The sequence below is a fragment of the Pectinophora gossypiella genome, chromosome 2 (assembly GCF_024362695.1).
Source record: "Pectinophora gossypiella chromosome 2, ilPecGoss1.1, whole genome shotgun sequence".
NCBI lineage: Eukaryota > Metazoa > Arthropoda > Insecta > Lepidoptera > Gelechiidae > Pectinophora > Pectinophora gossypiella.
Window position 1 is genome coordinate 8,792,433 of NC_065405.1, and position 13,568 is coordinate 8,806,000.

At 37.6% G+C, this 13,568-nt stretch overlaps 1 long non-coding RNA gene across 1 annotated transcript; it reads right to left on the reverse strand.

The window, feature by feature from the left end:
• Window positions 1-11,998: 11,998 nt before the first annotated feature.
• Window positions 11,999-13,298, reverse strand: LOC126377951 (uncharacterized). The gene is made up of 3 exons (XR_007568021.1): window positions 13,040-13,298; window positions 12,409-12,539; window positions 11,999-12,281 (listed from the first exon to the last, which is right to left on the reverse strand). It is a non-coding gene; the product is annotated as an uncharacterized LOC126377951 (long non-coding RNA).
• Between the last annotated feature and the right edge of the window lie 270 nt (window positions 13,299-13,568).

The following is a 13,568-nucleotide window of genomic DNA, read 5'->3' on the forward strand; positions in this document are numbered from 1 at the left end:
GAAAAAACCGTTTCTAATCAAAAAAAGCCAAAAATCATAAATAATTAGTACGACAACTACAACAACGACAACTATCTGTCAGGATATTACGGTTTCCCGTGATGTCCTCTCCTTTCGCGCCTTGGAGGAGGCACTGGGGACCCCGAGTGCCAGTCGGGAGTTGGTGGGGGCGACCCGGCCAGTCCTTCGGGACTAGATCGAGTGCCCCGGCGCCTACCACCTCACACAGATCCTCACCGGGCGTGGGTGCTTTGGTGAGTATCTGTTTGGGGTGGTCAGTAGGGAGCCAAACGCCGAATGCCACTACTGTGTGGGCGGCATAGTGGACACGGTATGTATACAGGGTGTTAGTGACATCGTAACGAATACTCAGGGGGATGGTTCAGACCATGATTCTGAATTAATATCAAGTGGAATTTTTCGTCGCAAAATTCATGATATTTTTTTAGTTTTTTTGAATTATTTTCAATCCTATACTTTTGCGATGGAAAATTCCACTTGATATTAACTCAGAATAATCAGCTGAATCATCCCTCTCAGTATTCGTTACGATGTCACTTACACCCCGTACAACTTCATACAGTAGCAATACAAGTAGGTATGGGTGTTAATGACACCGTAACGAATACTGAGGGGGATGGTTCAGACCATGATTCTGAGTTGATATCAAGTGGAATTTTCAGTCTGAATATTCATATTTTTTTTGTGTTTTTTTAAATTATTTTCAGTTCCATACTTTTAATAATAATATATAATAAAATATTTATTTCAGATTCTGCATCCATATAATGTTAGTTAAACAATAGAGACTTACGAACTATGTTAGTATATTAAATTAAATGACATTACTTGGCCACACGGCGTATAGGTAACACGTGAGTCATAACCCAGTGTTTCCAGAATGGGCCATCCATCCTCTCTGCTACGATTCTTAGAAGACTGTTGGCGCTGCCACGTACTCTCGTTATTAGGGAACTGACTCGCTTGCGCCAGATGGACTTTTGCGACGGAAAATTCCACTTGACATCAACACAGAATCATGGCCTCAATTACCCCTCAAAATTTTCGTTACGATGTCACTAACACCCTGTATGTCACCGTAAAATTGTAAATAACGTTAGATTATAATCTATCTCGCGAGATTGTGAACTGTCGAAAATTGTGAAACGTAATATACTGCTTACAATTTAACGTATTATTATTCGTCAGATTATATCCAAAATAAGTTATAAAATTAATAAAAAATAGAGAAATAAAAAAGCCGTGACCGCCAAGTGCGACGTTTCCCACCCTTTTCTCCAGCGTCACTTGTGAATCTTGGAAACAAGGTTGGTACAAATAACGGGTGAAAAAAAATTTAATAAATGATTTTTCATAATATTAAAAAAAGTTACTAATTATAATGTCGAGACGGATAATACGGAACTAGGTTGAAATCTAAATATCGATATTTAGATTATTTAGGGGTAATTAATCGAATATTCGGCAATATTTCATGCTTTTTAAGCTAAGTGAATATAAGGAACATTTTTCAAATCTTTTGAAATCTTTTGATAATACCTAGTACCTCTTCCTCAGTTACCTGTGGAAGAGGAGGATCGGTGGGAGGTACAGAAGCCCTACGCTGAACTTCAGAGTTCACCGTCGAGAGGTGCCTACGATCGATAGGGAGAGTGCTGGGCGAGCATTGGGCTTCGAGACTGTCGGCAAGGCATTCGGCTTTTTCGTCATCGTCGAAAGCGGGGGGTTGGTTAGGCCTATTGAGAGGGGGAGTAGGAACAACCGTATCCTTTTGAAGAGACCTAGACAGCTGCCAGATGGCCTGGTGGTGGGGCTCAATGCCGCTAAAAAGATTAGGGTAAGGTTGCTTAAGTCGTACCACGGCCTAAGTCGTACCACGGCTATATCTTGTCTGATACTTATAAATTGCGCCATCTAATGTTGCCCGCCTGAACTATTTAGTCGCCCGAGCAAACGTAAACAAATGGTCCGCTGGCCGGCTTCGTGCAGCAGAAATAATTCAAAGAAGTAACTTTTTTCGCAATTTTCATTAAAATTTTTATCTCATTCGTAAGCTTTTTATGCCAAGAATATGATCCTTACATTATTTCTTTGTTTACGCTTATTTGTAATACTTAATTGGCAATCGTTTAGACATACTCAAACGTTCGAACTTTTTTAGGTTATGCCAGTGATTTTAATTTTAAACTTAGAAACCCCGCTGCTTAAGTCGTACCTTTGCAAAATTCCTTACTCGTACCGGTACGACTTATAATTTTCTACGCAATAACTAGTACTTTGTTTTTAAAAGTTTATAATTTTTACAGTTGTTTTACTAATTAAGTGCGACTATGTTCCTAATAACCAAAGAGAAATTGATCTCAGACTGATTTTTTAGGTATTCATATTTTGATCTCTGATAAGTAAGTGTTTTTCTATATAGTTTATAATATGATTTCTCAAATTTATTGTCTAAGTACGACTTAGGCTATAAGTAGTACGAATTAGGCAACCAGGCGCCTTAATCGTACCGAAGCTATATTTTGGAAAAAACGTTATAATACCTGTTTTGATAAAAGATTTTAAGTTTCTGTGATTATTAATTAAAAAGCAAATAAATAAAGATTCTTTAGATGCAGATGTTTTTGTATTATTTCTATTGCACTGAATTTTACAGCATTACTTCCTTAGGGGGTACGACTTAAGCAACCTTACCCTATCCCACCGATTCTGTCGCATGTCATTAATACGTTTTCTTACAGTATGCTGCAAGAGACGCAAATGACGGCGACATTCCTCGGTGCGATTGGAATCATATGCGCGGGTGGCTGCGTTTTTCTCCGTTAGCAGATCACGGATGTCGGTAGGCAGTTTCCAGCGATGGTCTTCCATCTCCGGAACCTGTTTTGAACTTTCGTTCAAAACCGACCTCACGTGATCCGTGAGGGAGTTAATAGCTGTCGAGGCCTCCTCTAAGGAGGTTATTTCTACTGGGATACTATCTAAGTACACTGAACTGGAAGGCTGGAGGCCTTCGGCCACCTTCTCCCAGTCCAGCACTGTCTTAGGGGGTGCTGGATTATCAGGGGCGTCTAAACGGGAGCCTAGTTTTAATATAACAGGTCGGTGGTCGGATTGTAACTCGTGTAGTACTTCTATAGAACATAAACGTAAGTTTATATTCACAATCACAATTATGACTGAATTACTGAGCTTAAAGAGGGCTTCGAGGTCACTTCTAAGTAACCTCTTAGAGTTATTAGGAGATAGATAAGCCGACACTAATGTGATCGGATGATGTCCTGTCATGCCTACTCGACAGATCGAAGCCTCAATGTCAGTGAGGTCAGGTGGGTCTATGGGGATACAGTGAAGTGCCTTTCTATAATAAATGAGAGTGCCCCCTTTGGGCGCACAGATCCTGTCGTTTCGCACTAGATTATAATTTGCCATCTTGGGGTCGCGGTTAGAGGGTTTGAGGAAAGATTCCTGCACTAATAAAATATCTACCTGATGATGTTTTACAAACTCGTGAATCTCTGCACGTTGACCTAAGATGCCATCAGCATTGAAAAAACCTATTGTAAGGGAACGCGGTTTGACTCTACTTTTATTCGTACAATCCATTATTAGGTTTAAATTGGGACGGGGAGTCTAATAAACTGTCAAGTTGACTAAGGGCCGACTTAAAGAGAATACTAAATTCCCTAAACTGGTTGACAGGAAATGCAGAGGCCTGAGGGGCCATCGCAGGAACCGGACGAGGCGCGAGAGGGGCTGCAGGAATACCTAAATTGCTACTAGATTGGGCGCGGGGCGGATTTGTGGGTCGGACGATTGCCGGGGGACGAGTCCATGCGCATGGACGCTGCGGATCGAGTTTGGTCTGCGTGAGTGGCAGAGCCGGGAAATCGCGAGTAGAGTGCGAGGAAGAGGCCATATGGGCTTTAGTGGGACCGGGTTGGGAAGCTGCAGCGCGGGCTGCCCTTCGTTGGGCTACCTTGTGGTGGGTGCGTGGAGCCTTGGTGCATCCGCGATAGTTCGCAGGATGACCTTGCTGACCACACAGCACACAGCTAGGGGGTTCTACCTCGTTTTTGCCTCTAAGGCAATCCGAGGTAGCGTGATCCCCTAGGCACTTTACGCACCTAGGCTTGGCATGGCAATGCCTACTAGAATGCCCGTAAAGTTGGCATCTATGACACTGCGTTGGGGGGCCTCCCTTATGGGGAGTTTCCACTTTAAGGCCAGATAGACCGCAACAAGTCTTCAGGTTGAAGATCTTCTTGCCCTCATCCGTCCTTTCTAATATGACTGTGACCATGTCATACGGGACCTGGCCACGATCGCGATGCATACGGTGCACCTCAAGCACCGGAAAACCGTTGTTAACAAGGTCCTCCTTAACAAGAGTGGTTTCCCACTCCTACGAAGTTAATTCCTGTTTTTTCTTCATTACATTGCATTACTCTCCTAAAATATATTACTTCAAGTACAGTAAACGTATATCGTTTACTGTACTCGGGTTTTAGTTTTTAAATTTATATTACAGGTAGGTACCTACTTTTTTAATGTCGAATTCCTATGATCACCTGCTCATTATCAGACCTTGGACATCAACCACCTAGGGCCCGAATGCTGATCAAGGCAAATCAAACACAACTAAATTCAATATAAATAATATAACACATATGTATAGGTAGATATTTTGTGTTTATTTATTGATTCGCCAACAGTTATTTTATTACTTACACTAGAACTTGGTTGGGAATTTGGGATAAGTGCCTATATGAGCAGCCTCCAACAAGAGCCTCCGTGGGGTAGTGGTTAGAGCGTTAGGTTCACGATCTAGAAGTCTGGGTTCGATTTCCGGTGGGGACATTGTCGAAATCACTTTGTGAGACCTGTACTTTGTTTGGTAAGGATTTTCAGGCTGGAATCATCGGATTGTCCGAAAAAGTAAGATGATTCCGTGCTTCGGAGGGCACGTTAAGCTGTTGGTGCGGGCTATTAGCCGTAAAAACACCTCCACCAACCCGCAGTCCCCAGCAGTGGGACTTATATAGACTGTTTATGATGATGATGAGCAGACTTAATACTATATGCATAACTACTTATACCTATAGGTACTTATTAAATTTTCGTGTACTTATTAGGGGCGTAATGTAACTAGCCAGGTACTTCTATTGATATTCTATAATTAAAACGAAACATGACGTCAGGTGACCAAAATTTACCATAATGAAGTTTAAACACAGTTATTTTATTGTCGTAAGCGAGTTTTCAACAGTTAAGGCGATTTGTTTGGGGTTTAAAACGGCATCATTTTGTTTAAAACGTTTTAAATTGGTTGGTTTACATCTACAGTCGTGCTGCCTCGACATCTTCATATTTTATGCTCCATATCGACGTTCAAGTAAATGTGGTTTTAAGGAAACGCCACAGCCACGGGCGCTCTTGGTTTCTAGTTAGGTACCTACGTTGTGGCGCACAGCAGAAACTGCCAGTTTCCAACTCAATGTTCTAAGTTCTTGAGAATTTATTTCTCGTCTATCTAAATATGATGGACCTTATTGAGCTATCACCCCTCACCACATGATTCATTATTTCTACCTTAGAATTTCGTATCAAAAGTGGTTGCAAGTTTTCTTCTAATTAAGTAGGTACTTAGTTGTGGCTCTGTCCTCGCCATTAGGGATTACGGGTGTGAGGTGCGTGTATATTATGTACCTATAAGACGACGCGATGTCAAACTCCCGGCGGGCACTCCATAGTTTTACCGCCTTACCGCGTAAGTGCAAGCGAGCGAGACAGTCTGCGCTGCTCAGGAGGATGATTCAGCTCATGCTCATGAACATGATTCCAGTTAAGGAAATTTTCTATCGCAAAAAATGGAATGAGGAGCTTTCCAGGCTAGATATGTTCCCAAAAAAAAAAAATAGATGGCGCTGAACAAATTTGCCTTCGTTTAACCATATAACAGACATACCTACCTATGCATCTTTTATCTGTTTTTGGGTATAAATGATGACCCTTGTTATTACACTCAGGCACAACACGTCTTCCACCATCGGTCGACAAAGATAAAAGATGCATAATTATGTCTGTTATCCATGCAATTAGAAAGTAAAAAATGAAGGCAACTCTGTACTGCGCCATTTATGTTTTTTTGGGGAACATAGCCTGGAAAGTCGAAACCTGCTGTTTGGCGTATACCTATTTCCCCTTCCGTGCATTTCGACGCGCCGCGTGGCGCCCAATCTCAAATACAAGATCCACCAGCTACATTATTATTATTCATTAAATTGATAACTGAGGTGGATAGATTTCAACAGTATTTTAACTTTATTTTTTGTGAACACCAAAGTACATTATAATTTATAATTATACTATATCGTAAAGAAACCACCAGTGATTGCACACAAGTTGAAGCTCATGCAGTCACCAGAGGCATAGATTAGTGCTGTGTAAATAAGAGGTTTAAAGGTGATCAAATAAAGGTAAACTATTCAAAAACATGCTGTTGAACTAAATCTACATATATTTCCAATCAATAAAAACACTTTACACAAAGTGACAAAAACAAAAAAAAATGGCTAGCATTCACATGTAAACATACAATAATATAATCATTGAAGAACTAAACCAATTTTATTAGATGTCATACTAGGACATCTCCAGTTGTACAAATAGTATTGCAAATTGCCATCACCAATACCAAATTTAAGTGGCTCCAAAAATTCTTTGTTGTCCATCAAGTCCAGTGCATTGAAGACATCAAATCCAGCATTTTTTGCAGAAATCAAACAATCCAGCATCAATTCTGTCCAAGGTGTTTTAGTGGAAACATTATAAAATGAATAAGCAGCTTTCAATGTCTTATGAACTGGATGATAGACTACAGTGGATGGCAATGTATAATAACTGACAAAGTCTGTTATAGCACCATCAGTAGCTTCCACAACGAAGCTGTCAATAATCCCTACTTGGGGGATAAACCAGTGTTTAAAATCTTCTTCTGAAAAGATAGGGGCCAAATCAAACTTCTTTAAATAATCATTCAATAGTGTAACAACTTTCTCACAATCTTGTTGCTCCATTTTCCGAAAACCAGGAGTTTTCGGTGAATCAGGGAGTTTAAATAGTTTAAGTGTTCTTTGCATTGTCATGTTTCTCGATAAATGACTGAATTTTATATCAATTAGCTTCTTGGGGTTTAGAGACCTGTGCCAGTATCGACAGGTAGCAATTGGTTTAGGCAATACAATCCCTGCTGTATATACACCTTGAAAAATACCAGTCAAATTAACTCTACGAGTTATTTCTCTGATTAGTACAGGAGCAACTCTCTTTGCCCGAAGTTTTTTGTGCACACATAAAAAGTTTATTTCTACCACTGTCTGCACATGTTCATATATTCTCAATTGAGCAGGAATAGCAGAAATAAAGCCAACCAATCGGCCTGACTTTACAACGCGCACCCCACAGTGCCACTCCATTTTCCATCCAGGAGGCTGTAGAGCCCATTTAAGAAAATCAGTTTGGTAGTCAAAGCGGAACATACAGTCATCATCTTCAACATAATTCTCGTTTAACAGCGTATATAGTTCTTTTAATACTAAGGGCTCATTCAAGTTCAGTGTATCCCACTGAAAGCCATCAGGTAAAGTGTAAGGCTCGGATCTTATTTCTTCAGGTGTTTTTGGAGGCTCAATAGGTTCGTTGGAAATAATTTTTTCGTCCATTTTCGGCACAGGTTGTGTTGACCAAAACTGATATGATTTATGTAAGGCCTCTTCCGTCGTTTTGGCGGGTTTCTGTTGTAAGTTAAGAACTTCCATTGCCATTTTTAAATCTTTAAGAGAAATATTCTGTTGTACATCACCTGAATTTGGTGCCGAAACTAAACCGTCAGTAGGCCCCGAACCACCGTGGTCGCCATCGGCACCACTTCTCTTTTTCTTATTCTTATTTTTCTTCTTTGAAGAAGTTCTTTCTTCGTTATCATTTTGATGTGCGCTAGACTGGCCTGCTTTGTTATCTTCCATATTTTAAGGCAAAAGGGTGAAGTATTAAAAATTACAATTTTCCTTGACCTATAGCAATTCCCAGCCCCGGAGCAGCCTAAAGAACGAATGGTTCTGGAATGAACTAGTGTTGCCGCTCGATAGCGCTCTACCGATAGTTTTCGATCGAACTATCGATAGTTTACCAAAAAACGATAGTATCGATAATTAATCGATAGTATCGATACTACGAGTGGATAGGATTTTTTTTACAATACTATCGAAATTATTCAAATTCAAATTCAAAAATATCTTTATTCAATAGGTAACATAGTTACACTTTGAATCGTCAATTTTACATAACGAACGTCTCATCCGCCTAAAACGACTGCAGCTTCTCACAACCTGTATAGCCGGGGAAAAGAAGCTGCAAGAAAAACCTCGGCACAGGGCCCTAGACGTTCTTTAAAAAAATTAAAATAAACATAAAATATTGGTATACAATTGAGTAATTTAGCTGCCTAATATCAGTTCTCAGACAGTTAATCCCATGCATTCAAATCTTCTAAATAATAACTTTATAATAACCTTTTTTGTAAAGTTTTTGTTTATGTTTATTAAGGTCACTATCGATCGTACAAAACTATCGATAGTATCGATACTATTGATAGTATCGATAGCTTACACAATATCGAAGAGCGATACTATCGATAGTATCGATACTATCGATGGTTTTTCATCTTTATTTATCGTTACTATCGAGTCATGTCAGGGGCCTATGGCGGTTCAATAATAACCCTGACACCAGGGTTGATGGGGTTGGTAATCCACCTCACAACCCACACGACAAAAGAAGAAGATATCGTTGCTTATCAATAGTATCTCCAAAAAAGAGCTATCGATACTATCGATAGGCCTATCGGTTGGGTAGATGATTTTGGCTCTTTACTATCGATAGTAAAACTATCGATTTTTCGGCAACACTAGAATGAACGAGATTGAGGAGATTGATTGGATTGAACCATGAAAACCTGAATGAAAACGAAAACAAGGTATTTTCTTTTGTCATCATAAGTATTACCATAGAGAAAAATAATGATATAAGCGCTTATTACACGGTGTAATATTGGTATTGGTGTACTTGGTGTAACACAAGGACCAAGTATTTGAATGGTCAGATAATATTTTAGAATGACGATGTAACTATCACAGGCTAAGACCAAGTATAGAATAGACAGATAATATTTTAGAGTGACGATCAAACTATCACAGCTCTCTTTCTTCCCTATGGCAACAATCTCTGTGAAAAAAAGAAACAAACAAACACCGCTGTCTAGAACGTCAGTGTTTCCAGTTTTGAGATGTTGTGGTAGCCAGCTGGATACCAAACCTGCCGTTAGTTTTTTGGTGTTTTGGGACGTTATTTTAACTTTTTATATAAAAAATCTGTGAAATAGTTATTCTATATGAACCATGGCTTGCGTAGCTATTGGTTGTGAGAGTAGAATGGGTGTTATAATGGAGAACGATCAAATAATGTCCCACCATGGGTAAGTTATCGACCACATAATACATGTTTGTGTGCAAGAAATACATTACCTGGTCTGATTTTTGTAAAGTTTATTGAGCCCTAAACACGATGCAGACGCATATTTTCAGCAAAGCCGTCACATTTGTACAAATAATTGATTTCACATTTTACGTTAATCAGCTTTGACAGATCATGTACCCAAAGTATTATAAGTAGTGTTGTCCTTTGATGTCGATAACATAATATGTTTTAATGTAACATCTACATGTTGTGTTATTCTATTCTCGTTTAATTTATTTTTCGACCTGTTTCCGATTTGTATAAAGATTACATAAATATATTGTATTTTCCAGATTTTCTAAATATCCTAATTTAAGAAACCAGAAATTAAGAAACAATTGGATTCAGACCATGAAACGAGATGATTCTCTCTTCTGAAGGACGCCTTCTCCTTATTTAAGCCTGTGCTAATTACATTTCGATGTATCTTGCTTTCTATCATAGCAGGATACCAAACAAAAATATTACATAGAGATGCAGTACCAACAATATTCACTCACATATCTCACATAAGGTGAGTTTAAGTTTAGTTATAAGTTTGTAGATGAATTTGCAGCTATTTCGTTTTTGTATTCTACATTAGCATGGAAAAAATAATTCAATACAATACAAATATTCTCTATTGCACAAACTAAAATTAGTATGAATAACTATTTTTGTAAGTACCTGTGAGTATTCCTTCTATGTGCAATGTGTAAACATGTAATTCTTGTGTATTTGTGTGCTCCACGTTAATATGTGCCATTCTTGCAGGTAAAGTTATGACGACCAGAGCCGACACTATACACTTCTAAAGAAAGTGAACATGAGGAAAAAAATTTTTACCACCAAAAATCGGAATTGTTAAGTGCTTCGTGGTCATTGTATTCTAACTATATTGAATAAAAATCTTATAAAGAAGTATTTGCTTTTATTCTTTAATCGCATTGAGATAATCCCCGAAATATACTAGAAGGTCGTCTACTTCTTGTATCGAGAGCCGTTTCGATTTCCGGTGAAGTCAATGAAAAACGTGTATTTAATTTTTATGTGATTTAGTTAGGTATGTGATTTATAGCAACCAAAGGGTGGCCGCAATGACGTATTAAAATGATACTATAGTGGACTAGATGGACCGTCCTCGACTTCCTCGGCCATAACACCTTGCGAAATGACATAGATTCAAAAATGATAAATTGACCTTTAACAAGTTTGTCCATGATAATTACGTTGAATAAGTGGTTCTGAATCTGTCACCGCAACGTACGGTTCTTCATAGGTATCTTTCTATCAGGGAACAAATAGGTATCGTTTTAACTAATTTACTTGTGGTTCTACCCACCCAGGTATGGATACTAGGTCGTTATTTCTGTATTTAATTAATCATTCAATTTGTAATGTATAATTTTTTAGATCTTGGACTAACATGAAATATTTAGCCGATAATAATGTCGATAAAGACATGGAACGGCACTAGTGGTCCTGATACAAAAACATATACTATAGGTACGTTTCTATAACAAACCCGCCACGCGAGTACAAAAGGCGTTACGACGATAGTATATTTATCTCTTTTTAACTTATGACGGCTCACATGAGTGCGAAAGACAAAACCTATGTTTTTCTTTCGTCTTAAATACGCTCCGTCTATTCTATACAAGGTCATTGATCACAGGGCTACGCGAGTACAAAAGACGTTACGACGATATTATATTTATCTCTTTTTAACTTATGACGGCTCATATGAGTGCGAAAGACAAAACCTATGTTTTTCTTTCGTCTTAAATACGCGCCGTCTATTCTATACTTGGTCTTTGGTTTTATATTCCACTCATTCCACTGCATAGACATATAAGAGTATGGACTGGAAATACCTACAAAAAAAACGTGCCACTTCGTCGCATAAAATGGCGGCCTTTACTAGGGCTGCAAGCTGTTTCAATACTAGGATTACCATACTCGTACCTACTAGGTATAGCATCTTCTTCTTTGCGAGTCGATGGCGATCGATACTAAATTTTTGCTGACCAATAATAGGTATAGCATTATAATAATAAGTATTCATAAGAGAACAGAAAGGGAAGGTAAAGGGTAATTAGGTGGTATACTGTATTTTTCGCAAATTTTTCGTGTATGTTTTGTGTAAAACTTGTTCTTTTTGGTATGTTGTGTGCAATAAAGTATATTTGTATTTGTAAAGGGTTTAGTCAAGATTTATCTAAGTAGTTTCCTTAACAACTCTATAACATTGATTACATTCTTTATTGCGCACAATTCGAATCCACCTGGAGTGTATAATGAAACATAAATTATAACGTAAATCTGTTTATTAGTAAGTATTAATTTCACACATTATTTATTATGTAACTACATTATATTTACAATAAATACAAATCTAAACAGTGTCAATTTGTTAAGAAATTGTCTTTGTGATACCCTGTCACATTGCATATATAATTATTATACGCTTTCGGAGAAAGAAAATGTAAAGTTAAAGCAAACTTTCTTATTTCTTGGGAATACTTCTTTGGCAAAGGTAAACCTTGAAATTTGTTTACCTGCCTTTTCAAAAAGTCTTGCGGTCCTGCCAATTCTTCCATCAATACACTTTGCCCTTTATTATTTGATTTTTATTCTGCAGATCTTCCATAATATTCTTCAAATTGGCTATCTTTTAATTTTTTCATCGCGTCTTCTTGAACAGACTGAAATAAAGTTTAATAATAATGTTAAAACAGTGTATGTACTAAAATATATCTGATTTAAGTGCATTGTGTACCTGGTTGAATTATACTATATCATGTTAAAAATATAAAATTATTTGATAAATACCTTTTCATGTACTGACTTATGAGACAGACGTACGGGCAATGGCAGCACAGACGACGTTGCAGCTGTGGATTAGTTTTCCAATATCACCTGTTTCAGTAAATCCAGTCGACAATTTTGGATTGAAAGATGGCCTGAAATGAAAGATAACATTCATTTATTTATATAAAATTTGTACAACTCATAATTGTTTCGACATATAATAGTTACAGACTAAGTATATTAAGTACATAATAATATGTAGTTGAATGATAGATAGTATAAACATGTTGTGATAACATGATACAAATATGTTATCTATCTAGCCAGTAGTGAGATAATGCAAGCTAGGCTGAAATTTAAATATAAATTTAAACACCAACAGCCTCTCTCTAACCATCGTCTTCTTAAGCTTTTATTTCTTGGAAACCTGTTAACGTAAAAATAATAACTAGTATTCTTAGCCAGTATTATTGGCGCAACACTAATTTGACTATGACGAATAAAGATATTGGAAAACAAAGAAAAATACGGTTTGTAGTATGACAATTACTCAAAATATATAAAGGTTTAATACAAATTCATGGCTCAGTTGCGTTGTAACATCAAAATCTATAGGATTGTTTGTATTATTCAATGAATACGGGGTACTAACCTATGAAGTGACAAATACGGTTGATTTCTGTCCTTTCTGGCACCACACTGTACAATACAATACACGGACATGTTGAATAACACTTTTTTCAACTTCAACTTCGATTTAGCAAATCAAATCCTCGTAATTTATCCGCAAAACACAAAATACGATCTCATAAACAGCTACTTGACAGCAGAAGTACCACAAAACACAGCGCATAAAATGGCGAAAAATGGCACGTACCTACAGCTGTTGTGACGTCATCACAAAATGTTGCCATAACTAGAAATAACAAATATATACTTATCTCTTTTACCAAATGAAATTTTGTACCAGTAAAAAAGAGACAAAACGATTATTGACGACCTGTTTCATAAACTACTCATATTTGTATAAGATGATGTTTATATAGTAGAACAGGGCGCCTCCATATAATTTCCTATCTCTATGTTCCACTGTGCGTATTTTTATTGGCAGAAAGTTCCATGCAATCAGGCCTAAAAAACAAGTATTCCATACATTCAAACCAAAGACTAAACCAAACCTT